Source organism: Brassica napus, chromosome C2 (assembly GCF_020379485.1).
Source record: "Brassica napus cultivar Da-Ae chromosome C2, Da-Ae, whole genome shotgun sequence".
Taxonomy (NCBI): Eukaryota; Viridiplantae; Streptophyta; class Magnoliopsida; order Brassicales; family Brassicaceae; genus Brassica; species Brassica napus.
The window spans coordinates 38,582,058-38,595,800 of record NC_063445.1 but is presented as its reverse complement, the minus strand read 5'-3'; the positions used below and the strand labels follow the sequence as shown (position 1 = coordinate 38,595,800).

The following is a 13,743-nucleotide window of genomic DNA, read 5'->3' as shown; positions in this document are numbered from 1 at the left end:
TTTAATGAAAATGATGATGTTTCTAGTGATGACGAGAATGTCGATGTATCCGATTGATGTATTTGTTTTATGAATAAGATGAGAGAGTTTGTTTTATGAATAAGATAATGTGGGGTTTGTTTTATGAATAAGGTAATGTGGGAGTTTGTTTTATGAATAAGCAAATGTGGGAATTGTGGTTTGGAATGGAAATAAAGATGGGGTTTGGAATATATGAAGTAGAAAATAAGGAATATGGGTTTGGGGTTTCGGGTTTCGGGTTTTGGATTCTAGGGATTTAAACATAACACTCGTTAATTCCACGTAAGCTTAAATCGTCGTAAAGTCCTCGTATTCCAACAAGTAAATAACGACGAAGGACTCGTTAATTCCACGTAGGACTAAATCGTCGTAAATACCACGTAGGATGAATTCGTCGTAAAAACCACGTAGGATGAAATCGTCGTAAATATAACGTAACAAAACGAGGAAATAACGACGAAACCTAAAAATAAATATGGGGTTTGGAATATATGAAGTAGAAAATAAGGAATATTGGATTTGGGGTTTGGGGTTTCAGGTTTGGGGTTTCGGGTTTGGGGTTTGGGGTTTCGGGTTTTGGGGTTTCGGGTTTTGGATTTCGGCTTTCGGGTTTCGGGTTTTTGGTTTCGGGTTTGGGGTTTCGGGTTTAGGGGTTCGGGGTTTTGGGTTTTGGATTTCGGGTTTCGGGTTTCGGGTTTCGGGTTTCGGGTTTCGGGTTTCGGGTTTCGGGTTTCGGGTTCTAGGGATTTAACCATAACACTCGTTAAAAATAACGACGAAACTTAAAATTAAATATGGGGTTTGGAATATATGAAGTAGAAAATTAAAGATGGGGGTTTGGGTTTCGGGTTTCGGGTTTGGGGGTTGGGGTTTGGGGTTTCGGGTATGGGGTTCCGGGTTTCGGGTTTGGGTTTCGGGTTTCGGGTTTCGGGTTTCGGATTCTAGGGATTTAAACATAACACTCGTTAATTCCACGTAAGCACAAATCGTCGTAAAGTCCTCGTAGGATGAAATCGTCGTAACTACCACGTAAAATGATTTAAACAAAACACCCGTTAATTCCACGTAAGCACAAATCGTCGTAAAGACCACGTAAACGGATTTATACATAAACCCGTTAATTCCACGTAAGTACAAATCGTCGTAAATATCTCGTAGTGTACAAACTTGAAAAAAAAGGAAAAGGAGAGAAATACCAGATTAACATGTGGCAAGACTTCCAGCAATTATAATACGTAAGTCTCGCCCACATGAATTCTAATATCTTCTCCTTTTCCTATTTTTTTCAAATATTTATAATTTGAATAGGATTTTTTTGAGGATTGTGATTTGAGATAAGGTGTGATTTGGGAGTTTGTGTGTGGTTTGAGAGTGAGAGTTGTGGGTATATTTATAGGAAAGCAAGCCTCGTTAATTCCTCGTAAGGTAAATCGTCGTTAATACCTCGTATAAAAAAACACGGGCCTTTGTGATTCCTCGCAATTTCCTCGTAAAAAAAAAGACGGGCCTTTGTAACTGCTCGCTATTTCGTCGTAAACTTACGAGGAATTTGCGACGATATGTAATCTTATATATACACCCGAGCGCTCACTCTTTCTTTCCTCTCTACTTCCTCTCTACTTCCTCTCCATTTCGTAGCAATGGTAAGCCTCTCTGATTCCTCTCTAATTTGGTTAGTTTAGGATAGATTAGGTGGTTAGTATAGGGAATTTAGATAGGTTTGCGGATTTTATGTTATTTAGTGTTGATTAGGTGGATAATGTTGGGAAATATATTGTTGATGTTAATTTTAAAATTTTCATTTTTTTCTCAGGTTCGAAAAGGAAGACTTACTGCCCATTACAGAGAGATCTTCGGTGAGCCGGGTAGTCGTTTAGACCCGGCCTCTTCTTCCGCTCCCAGTTCTTCGGGCCAGGAGACTGTCCCCGAGACTCAGTACACTCAGAGAGTCTCTGGGTCTACTTCTTCTAGTGCACCATCGGCTCCTCATGTGCCTCCTCCGATGCCTCCTCCTGTGCCTCCTCCGATGGCACCTCCGATGGTCGCCGATATTCATCCTGATCTGATGGTGCCTCCGAGTGCTCCTTACTCGCAGTACACTGTAGAGGACATTCTCAGTCTGCCAGGCAGAGAAGGTTTACCAGTCATCGACCCAGACCGACCGGACGGAACGTTGTGGTATGTTGCATTAATTTTTTTTTAATTCGTTTAAATTTCTTTTATAACATTAAAAATAATTTATATTTTAAATTTGTATTTTCCAGGTGGGGGGTTGACGGATGTCTTGCATCGGACGTAACCGACACGATCAAGGGTTACTTCTCCATGGCACATCCAAACTGGAGTAAGACGCCTCACTACGTCAGAAAGACGTGGTTCAAAATTTACGCTGTAAGTTTCTATTAATTAATTATATATATTTTAATTTTTTCATGATTTATATATATACTTTCTAAAAAACTAATTGTTAATTTATTTTTTCCAACAGCAAAAATATAATTGGGCCTTGGGGATCACTGAGAGGGTGAGGAAGAAGTTTAACGCGAAAGCGAAAGTTCGCTTGTTGGACACGGTCTCCAACTGGAAGGGTGACTGGATCGTGAAGGGGTATGAGCGTGGCAAACCCGCTGAGCTCACCACGGATGTGTGGGATGGCCTCATCCGTTATTGGCGCCTTCCTGATTCCATTAGAATCGCCCAGGCTTGCTCTAACTCCCGTAACACGGTCGATGAGCACGGGAACGGGCCGATGCTTCACACTACGGGCCAAAAACCCCACGCCGGTGTCCGTTTGGAAATGGTAATTAAATATTTTATTAAATAATTTTTTTAATACATATATTAATTTATTCTAACTTTCTTAACTGTTTTTTAGGCCAAAGAGACGGGACATCTCCCGTCTCTTATGGAACTTTACGAGAGGACCCACAAGAACAAGGCGGGCGTATTTGTAGATGGCAAGTCCGAGCAAATCTACAACGACGTAGTTGCTCGGGTTGAAGACCGCCAGACTCAGCTGACCCAGCAGTCTACCGACGGATTACCCGTCACCTTATCCACACTTGAAGTGGATAAGATTTACGAGGAGGTAAATTTTCAAAAAAATTAATTTTTAATTATTCATTTAATTTAACTTTAAATTTTTACTTACAATATTTATTTTTTGTTTTTAAGGTTGTCCCTAAAAAAAAGGGACGGACGTTGGGTATTGGTTCCGTCAACGATGTTCCGAGAGCGACATCGTCTTATGGTCAGCGACGGGATGATGAAGTCACGGAGCTGCGTAGAGAGTCCGCTCAGCTGCGTAACGAGTTGACCGCGACAAAATCTCGTATGGGTGGAGTCGAGGGCTTCTTGGACGTTATTGCGGCCACAAATCCGGAATGGGAGTCCATGTTGAGGAACATGCGACAACAACATCCCATTCAAGGCGAGTCATCCGACGTACATAACGAGGCGGATGTTACGAGGAGGAGTGATGAATTCTACCGGGCGATGAACGACCCTTAGTTTTTTTTTTTGGTTGTTGTATTATATAAATTCAAAACTTATTTATATATAAAATATTTTCATATTGATTTATTTTTATTTTGAATTTTAATTTATTATTAAATTAAATAATTTTAATTATTTTTTAATTATATTTTTAAATTCTGTAAAATAATAAAAACGAAGTAAATTCGTAGCCAATGTACGACCTCTTTACGTGGAAACCTTACGAGGAAATGACGAGAAACATTTAACGAGTATTTTACGAGGAATCATTTACGAGGAAATAACGAGGAAAAGTTTACGACCATTTTACGAGGAAATCATTTCGTGGTTGTTACGTGTATTTTGCGAGGAAACTCTTTCAAGGTATTTACGTGTAGGTTACGAGGAACTATTTTCGAGGTATTTACGAGGTATTATAGCGACGTCCTTACGTGGAATATTGACGTGGTCTTTACGACGAATCGTCCTACTTCGTCTTTACTACGAAATATATTCCTCGCTAAGTTACGACGAATTAGCGAGGAAATATGTGTTACGACAGACGTGTAACGAGCAAACGCGTTTCCTCGCTAATTCATCGTAAAGCCTCTTTTACGACGAATTAGCGAGGAAAACCGCCCTCGTTAAGATTATGTTTTCTTGTAGTGAATAGATTAGATATAAGCTAATACAAGCGAATTTATTAGAAAAATCTTCACTCTTTACCGCAAAAGATACTATATAATCACTTGCTATAGTCTCACAACTCCATCAAGAAAAATGCATCACTCGAAATCCTCCTACATTACCATAATTTTGTTAGATTAATAAAAAATGTGACAGGGTTAGCTATGTTTTATAACCAGGGAACTCAGGAACATGGCCTGCCCAGAGTTTTCAATTGATTCAGGTGCACACGAGGTTTGCCAATTTCCATAACGTTTTTTGTTCAATTTGTGTTTTAATATCATGTTCGTTTTGGGATCTAATAAAAGTGCAATGCAAACATGGCTCTATGCTGTTACTTGCTGGTTCATCTCAACAGCCAGATTCATACGATCTGTCACCAGCTAAATGCCCTGGAACCAGTTATAATAGGATAGCTTTGACCAGAAGAATAGTGATATAAGATGCATGTTCGATCATGATCAATAAGGAGAAGAATGAACTGAAGAGTGTTATCAAGAGATTCCAGAAATAGGCTTTTGTTTTTTATTTATGAGAATATCTTTTCGTTATGGTTTTTCTGGTTTTCAGTTTAAGATTTAACTATGCAAGTTCCTCATGTTTAAGTTCTTTATTGTTAGTTCACTTTAAGTAATGTAAAGCCTCTTTTTTATTCATATCGCAACTCTATGCTACATATTACAGGAGTCGGTTTTACGAATGGGTCGTGTGAAGCTTTTAATTGTGGGCTTGGGTCGCAGGAAGTTTTAATTTGCGGGTTGCATACCTAGTGGAAAGAGAAACAATCTGTGACATTTTCGGCCTTTTGACCCATAAACTTAAAAGTTTTTGACCCATATAACTTTAGTTTTTGGTTCTATAAGCTACTCAAAAACTTTAAGCTCACACGTGTGTGACTCTACCTCAATATTTATCTATCACCACCTGGTTCTCTGCTCGTTCCATGCCTTGGTACCTCCTTCCCGTGAAATCAAAGCTCAAATCCACCAAGGGATTTGAAATCTGTGATGGAATCTGTCTTGTTACTTCCCAAATAATTTCAGTTTTTGTGAAATCTGTCTTGTTACTTCCCAAACTCAAATCCTCCGTGAAATCAAAGCTCAAATCCACCACGGGATCTCAGTTTACCGTCGAAGTATTATTCTTCCCAACCACGTCTTGTTAAATTTGGTAAATTAACTGAAGAACGGCATTAATATGAATTCAATTTTACCGATTACCTTATATAGCTCTGAATTTGTGTTTCTCCTAATTAACTTGAAACAAATCGACCGTGAAAGCCCCGGAATCCCGTGAAGAGAAAGCTCGTGAGCTCCAATGGCCATTCTTAGCTTTTTGGCAAGTCTTGTCCTTCATCCTTTGTAAATATTTTTTTCCCTAAACCCTTACAATGTGCAGAAACGTCCTCTTGATTCAGCCCAAAATATTTTAATTTTACAATTTATCCCAGTCGATTATTCTGAATTCGATTTGATTTTATATAATTTATTGCAATGTGCAGAACTCATGATAAAATTATAAATTTTATAAATTTATTATGAATAAGGAATTTTATAAATCCTTATTGCAATTTAATTTCTCGAATGTTGATTTATAATTTTTTTTGAACAACTTGGATGTTGATATATTATTTAAGAATGATTATCGTAAACATTATTTTTACTGTTTTATTCTATATAAATTTACATAAAAGGAATGATTTATTGTTATTGCTTAAAGAAATCTAAAATGTTTGTTTAAGTTAATTTTATATTTTAATAATATTAATTTACATAGTATATTGTTGTATTTTCTATTAATATAAATGAATAATCACTTTATACATATTAGTTATATATCTTATATTGTATATAAGACGCGTAACAGTAAACCCTAAACCCTAAACCCTAAACCATGATCCTGAAAAAACTCGAAACCTTTAGCCCTAGCTCATATATTCAAGACCATAAACTCAAAACCTAATGTAATTCAAAGTAAATCCTAAACCCTAAAACTCAAAACCGTAAACCCTAAATCAAAAGAATAATTAAAAAATATGAGGAAAAATAAAACAATAATAGCTAAAACCCTTTACATAATGCATATGACTCTTATCGATTTGTCATACGATATTATGTCTATGATCAATATACACCTTGTGATACGATATTTTTCAGGGTTAGTATTAATTTATTGTACTGCCACTATCTTATTGTTATTCAGTATACATCTTGGAAACCAAAACCACACTATTATTGTTATTCAATCACCTTTATTGTCTTATTACTTTTCAAAACCCTATATTAAATATTTTATATCCTGACCCTTAAATAATAGACTCTATATCCTAAAATCAAAGTGATACTTTGAGGCTATCATAACTCCAATGTAGTTTGAATTTTATATGGGCCTAGGATTGTTTAGTTTGAATTTTATTTAGGAATATTTCCTTATTTATTTAGTATATTAAAGTAAAGGAAAAGATAATTGGTATGGTATTGTAATTACCTAAGAAAATCAAAGACCTAATCTTAGTAAGAATTTGGCTTTAATAGTATATATGAACATAAATTTCCTTTCGAAATAGAAAAATTCTTATAGAACTCTTAAGCTTTAAAATAAAATATACAATGTGCCTAAGTAGATAATATTCATTATTTTGTTTTATGTTATTTAGAATTGAACCAATACCAAAAACCCATATGAACTGTATCAAGAAAATTAGTTAATTTGCTATATTTTATTGATATCTAAACTACACGATAAAAGTTAAACATAATTACGTAAATAGGGTTTAGTATTTAAGCTTAAATAAAATTAGATTTAAATTAATTGAGATAAAACAAACAAAATTAAAGTTACTGTCTTCACTGAAATATACGCTATGGTGTACACACTCATATGTACATTTTCGGGGTACACTTTCGGTGTACATTTCTTGGTGTACACTGAGAATTCTCCGGTGTACGTTATTTTGTACACGTTCTGGTGTAGGTTCATTATCTGATAATAATTCTGTTGAGCTAGATTGTTAGTTGCAAGCAAGAGCTGGTTTAGTTAACCTATTGAACATATCGATTAAGACGGTAATGTTTTGATGTTAGGGGTTTCAAGTCTCCTAAGACAAATGTTGTAGTATAAAAGATTGTCGAACCAGTTCTGAGGGATATCAAAGCACCGAGAATGCATGTACTCACTTAATCTAAATGCAACCAATGATTTAGATGGGTTTTAAACTACTACTAATACTAGAAATCAATTACAGAATGATACTTTCTTGACTAAGGGAAAAAAGAACTCATGGGCATAGGGATTAGACCTTGGGTGATCAAGTTTCGAAATAAGGATGGCAAATGATCAATCAAACTATCGACCTTAAACGTGGACACAATTCTAAACAAGCTCTATGTGTAGATGAATGCTCATTTGCTAACATATCTCAAACATCAAATGTCTTTGGTTGAATAATGTGAAAACAATCATTACTAACAAGTCTATTAGCTATCTTAGCACCTTTAACAACAAATGTCTTTGGCAAAGTATACTAAAAGCCTAGGAGAGTTGTCTCAGGCATTTCATCAAATACCTTTTGGGTGGGAAATACCTATTGATCAACTTTGAGTGGCCAACTCAGAAAATGCATTATGAATACTCTACTAGCAAGGAACAAGAATGATCTACACTAAAACATCCTAGAACTAACCTAATCACCCTTGATCTCCCTAACCCATGAATTCAAAAGGTGATTTCTCTTAAACCCATATTGGATTTCAGATTAATCATGTAGAGAAATAGATAAGAAATCAACAAGAACACAAGATGAAAGCAATCAAATCTGAATCAAAAGAAGTTTTACTAGTTGTTCTCCAGAAAAAAAAATGCTTCCCCTGGTGGCTACCAAAGGTACTTAAAACATAGATTTTTGAAAAGTAAAAAGCATAATGAAATGACCAAAAGACCCTTGAGAAAACATGAATTCGGCCAAACAAATAGACGCGGAGCGACCTCGGCACGTCGCTGCGAGAGGTCGCTCCCGGGTCGTTTCTTTGCGAGCGACCTGGCTGTGTCGCTCCGAAGACGTCGCTTCCGAGTCGTCTCCTCGCGAGCGACCTAGCTGTGTCGCTCTGAAGACGTTGCTCCCGGCTTGCTCAGAAACCATAGACGCAAGCGACCTTAGGGTGTCGCTCTAGGAGGTCGCTCCCGGCTTGTTCGTCGCTCTCAATTCGACACAACCCGAGCGACCTCTGGGTGTCGCTGTGGTGAGGTCGCTCTAGGAGCTGGAGCGACTTCGCCTTGTCGCTCTAGGAGGTCGCTCCGAAGCGTAGATGGCGAGCGAGTTCATGGCGTCGCTCCGGTAGGTCGCTCCAATGCATTGCTCGTCCAATGATCACCTTAATCACCTCTTTTGAGCTACAAATGCACCCAAATGTCTTCAGGAACTCCATGTGGTACTCCAATACCTAATAGAGACATATGTATGCAAAATGCAACCTAGACATGGCTAAATCCTAATCTATATGATGAAAATGCACATGAATAAATGAATAAGACAATGTAAATATGCAAGATATCAACTCCCCCAAACTTATTCTTTTACTTGTCCTCAAGTGAACTTTCTAGAACTCATAGGGAGAGAGGTTTGAAGGTGGGAGCTCATAGCCAAAAGAAACACACAAAGCACTCAAATTAACATCTAAATTCAGCATTAGTACACCTTCTCTTATTATACTCTAGCTTCTCTAGGACTATCTCAACTCTTTTCATCCCTACACTCATCATCATGCATTCACACATGCAAATCAGCCAACTCTCAAGTTCATTAAGCATAGCATCAAGTGAATTCTTGCAAATGGTCAATTGGTCCAAATCATTTGGTTGAGTAAGGGAAGGCTTTTATTCAAGTGGGTCAAGAGGTTCAAAATCCATAATCTTTTAAAGTGATTTACTCTCAAAACAAGTAGCCTTGACATTGCACATAATATATCTAAGAAAGGGATCAACTCATGCATACAATGCTCAATCTCCATTGTTCTACCCTTTTCCCAAACATACAAGTTACACAATCACTTCTCAATGTCAAATCCAACTCTCATCTCTTACCAAAAGATGCCAAGAATACTTTGCACATAAAACTCTTTTTCTTTGAAATCTATAAAGAATTTTCTCAACTTCTAAACAAATCTTACCTCTAAACAACTTTGCTAGCCCCCTTTTCTTTCTTTTTCTCTTCTTTTTTTTTTTTTGTTGAATCTTATTTTTTTTATTTCGGTGGCCAAGACTTTTCATAAACTCGAGCTAGACGTTTATCTATTAATTCCAATAAGATTATCCATTTAAACACAAAGAGTCTATTCTTTTCCTTCGAACTTTTCATGCTTCCAAACCATAGTCACCACACTCACCTCCACCTATAGCTAGACAATAGAGTGTCTAATCTAGCAAGAATGAAGACCAAGCATTGTCGTTTCCGATACTCTCAACATTATGCACATGTAAGGCTTTCCGAAAAAGGCCTCACTCATCAAATAATGAAAGCTCAAAAGGTGGGAAGGGTTTTGGGAATGGTGTACCACTAGAGTTTGTCAAAAAAGATTGGCATAAAGGATGTGACAACTCAAGTGTGTATATCCACGACTCAGTACACAAGGGACCATAAGCAAGAAGTATTAAGTTCGTTCAGTTCAAACAAGGTTGTAGTTGGCTTCAAAGGTTGAGTTTCAGCAATCAACAAGTTTCAGGAAGAGTTTTCAAGGCTCGAAGCATACAAGTCTTTTTGAGAGGTGCATAAGCTACTCAGGTGCAAAGTAATGTTCTTTACAAGGCATCTCAAATCATTGCTCCCAATGCAAGTATATGCAACCTATATGCTCTAGACTCTCCTAGAAATGCAAATGATGCAAATTAAATGATTTTTTTTTATGCAAATAGGTATGCAATGCATGACTCAATGAAACAACATCAAAGCAAACGTGATCAAGTACTTGGTACCTCCCCCACACTTAAATCACACAGTCTCTGTGTTGTGAAGGAGAGAGAGATACCCAAAAAGAGAAAACTAATATGCAAAAACGAAATGGTATATACAAGGGAAAGTAGTGGGTTACCTTCTATGGGGAATGAGTAGAGGGAGATGCTCCCTCCTCGTTGTCCTCAGGTGGTAACTCTTCAAGGGGCTCATCAGCAGGAGTGCCCATCTCTTCAATGTAGAAGGCTTGCCCGAACACAGTTGGTTTTCTCATTTTCCCCTTGATGTCAAAGTGGAGGATGTTCTCTTTACCCAAATGGAGATCAAACGTGCCTTCCTTCACATTAACAATAGCTCCTGCTGTAGCGAAGAATGGCCTTCCAAGAATCAATGGGTCTTGAGGCTCTTCACCCATCTCAAGCACCACAAAATCTGTAGGTATCTCATACCTTCCAATCTTCACAGGGAGGTCCTCTAAGATGCCCACAGGGTACTTCACCAAACGATCAGCTAACACTAGAGAGAGTCTACACTTCTTGTACTGAGTGAATCCAAGCTTCTTTGCAACAGACAAAGGCATCAAGCTGACACTAGCTCCCAAATCGCAGAGACATTTCTCAAATACCATAGGTCCAAGAGCACAAGGTAGTGTGAAGCATCCTGGATCCTCTAACTTCTCTGGAACATCAAGCCTCTGAATGATGGCACTGCACTCATGGGTAAGAATCATCATGCCTTCCATCTCCTTCTTCTTTGCAGCTACAACATCTTTCAGGAACCTGTTATATTGAGGAATCAACATGAAAGCATCGATGATGGGCATTGCAACCTGAGCTTCACTCATTTGCTTCTCAAACAGAGCTTTGTACTTCTCTAGCAGCTGCCTCTTGAATCTACCAGGGAATGGAAGTTTGGGTTCATAGAGAGGAGGAACAAAAGAATTCTCACTTGCTGGAGCAACAACTTCACCATCTTTCACTGTTTTCTTCTCTTCCCCAACCTTTCCTTTACCTTTGGCTTCCACAATCTTCTCCAAGATTTCATCATTGATTTTCTCATAAACAATCACCACTTCATCATCTAAGTTGATGGCCACCTCCTCACATAGTTTCTCAGCATCCATAGTGAGGGTTGTAGGAGGTAACTGCTTACCACTCCTAAGGGTGATAGCTTTGGCCTCCTTGGGGTTTTGGTCAGATTTTCCAGGTAGAGATCCTTGCTGGCGATTTTGGTGAGTGTTCATGGAAGCAAACTGATTCTCTAAATTCTTGACTGTAAAAGCAAGATGTGAGATTTTGTTGTTGATCTCATTGTAGCTCCCATCAATCTTGGAATGAAGGTTCTTCAACTCATAACAAACATGCTTCTCACTTCTAGTCTGAGACTCCAAGATTTGTTTCAGTAAGGTATCAGTGCTGCTCTCTTGAGGAGCAGAGGAAACAGACGAGGGGTTTTGCTGAGGCTGATAGCTACCTTGCTGGTTGTTTCTAGGCGGATAACCACTCTGTTGGTTGTTGGGATAGGATTTCTGTTGGTAGTTGTTGTACTGAAAGTTGGGCTCTTTTTTGTACCAGCTACCATTGTTGTTAATGAAACACAACTCCTCTTGACCTTCCAAACCCTCAACCTCATTGACAGCAGGTGGATCATCCTGCTTGGAGTTACCAACAAACTTCAGCTGCTCTTGGGTGGCTTTTTCAGCAATGAGTAGGTCGATCTTGTCTTCCAAAGCTCTGATCTCTTTCCTCGTCTGCTTATCATCACCCATACTGCCTCTGTCGTGGTCTGCACTGTAGACTGCATCATTCTTCACCATGTTGTCAACCAGCTCTTCTGCATCATCTTCAGTTCTTCCCAAGAAGAACCCATTGCTAGCTGTATCCAGTCTGGCCCTATACTTAGGAAGAGCACCACAGTAGAATGTGCTCAGCAAGCTCTCCTTAGAGAAACCATGGTGTGGGCATTGAGCTTGGTAGCCCTTGAACTCTCTCAGGCTTCACTGAATCCTTCCAAGTTCTTCTGTTGAAAGCTGGAAATCTCATTTCTCAGCTTAGCAGTTCTTGAAGTAGAGAAGAACTTCTCCAAAAATGCTCTCTTGCAGTCATCCCAGGTGATTATAGAGTCGCTGGATAGAGACTTCTCCCATTGACGTGCCTTATCCCCCAAAGAGAAAGGGAATAGCTTGAGCTTTAAGGCATCTTCGGACACACCATTGGTCTTTGACAACCCACAGTAGCTGTCAAACCTGTCCAAGTGATCAAATGGGTCCTCTAGAGCCAAGCCATGATACTTGTTGTTCTCGATCACGTTCAGGAGTCCTGACTTGACTTCAAAGTTGTTGGCTGCCACAGCCGGTGCTCGGATTCTCAGTCTATGACCATGAATGTTGGGCCGGTCATAAGTACCAATGGGTCGAGCTGCCCGCGGTTGGTGTTCTGCCCCTTGCGGTGGATCTGCCATATCAATATCCAATATCTGCAAGTGGGCTTGTTGTTCTTCTTCTCTTCTAGCTCTAGCACACTCCCTCTCTAAAGCTCTGATGTCTGCTACTATTGAAACTAGGTTTGATGGACCCCTGCTCCTTAAGTTCATACACCTGAAAGTTAAAGGTAGGTGAAGAAGAAGAATCAGTAACAAAACTACAATTCGAGGATGCTAATGGTTTATAGATTCAATTCTATGACTCGATTTTAATAAATAAGCAATCCAGCTTTCGCATGCAATTGCTAATCGGATGTCTAAGTCCAGTCTCACCTGTCGCTTATTGACTTGGAGCGAGCGTCAATCGATGCTATGGCCTGAGCGTTGATTGATGTGTCCTCAGGCAAGCATTAACGACCAAATCGATTAAGTTCAACTAGATTCCTAGACCAACTCTCGTATGCGCCTAGGTATCTAATCCAGTAGAGTTCGGGTTCCGTTAATTGATTGCACTTTCGTGCCTCTCAACTATCGTATGATTCTAGGTTCAAACAATTAGTCACACTGTCGTGCTATTCTAACTATTCCAGATCCTACTATTACAAATCACCCTGGTGTAGAGATCTATAGATAACCTAGCAATCCTAATTGATTATCAGTTTGACATTAAACTTATGAAATCCCTAAACCTAACAAGATGAATTACTCAGACATGCAAGCAATAACACAAATCATAGTCTGAATAATATAATAGATAAGAAATCAATGATAAAACCAATGGAGTTCCAATCAATCTCTGAAGGAGAATTGATCTTCTCTCCAAACCTAAGAGAAAACAATAGAATAGGATAATAAAAAGCGTGTAGCCGTCAACAATGGCTTAAAAATACATAAATAAGATTTCTGGTCGTCCATGGGTATTTTGGTAACTTTGTGTGGCTTTTGGGCTTCAATCGGTCTTGAAATATGCTTGGCCCATGTTCTGGCATCACTGTCGATCGATGGCAATGCTGTTTCATCGATCGACAGTCATGCATCTCCTCGACAGTTTCCTCTCGCGAGGCAGACTGACCACTCTTCAGTAAATCAGGAATAACGTGTTCTACATGATGCTGATTGACCTCAAACTGGCGGCATTGGAAAGCTAACCCAAATATATATCTTGTGTCAAAAGATGGGATCAATCTAACGGTGGG

General features: G+C 38.7%; 1 non-coding gene across 1 annotated transcript; it reads left to right on the top strand.

The window, feature by feature from the left end:
- The first annotated feature begins 12,072 nt into the window (after positions 1-12,072).
- Positions 12,073-12,178, top strand: LOC125582681. The gene has a single exon (XR_007320137.1). It is a non-coding gene; the product is annotated as a small nucleolar RNA R71 (small nucleolar RNA).
- Positions 12,179-13,743: the final 1,565 nt, after the last annotated feature.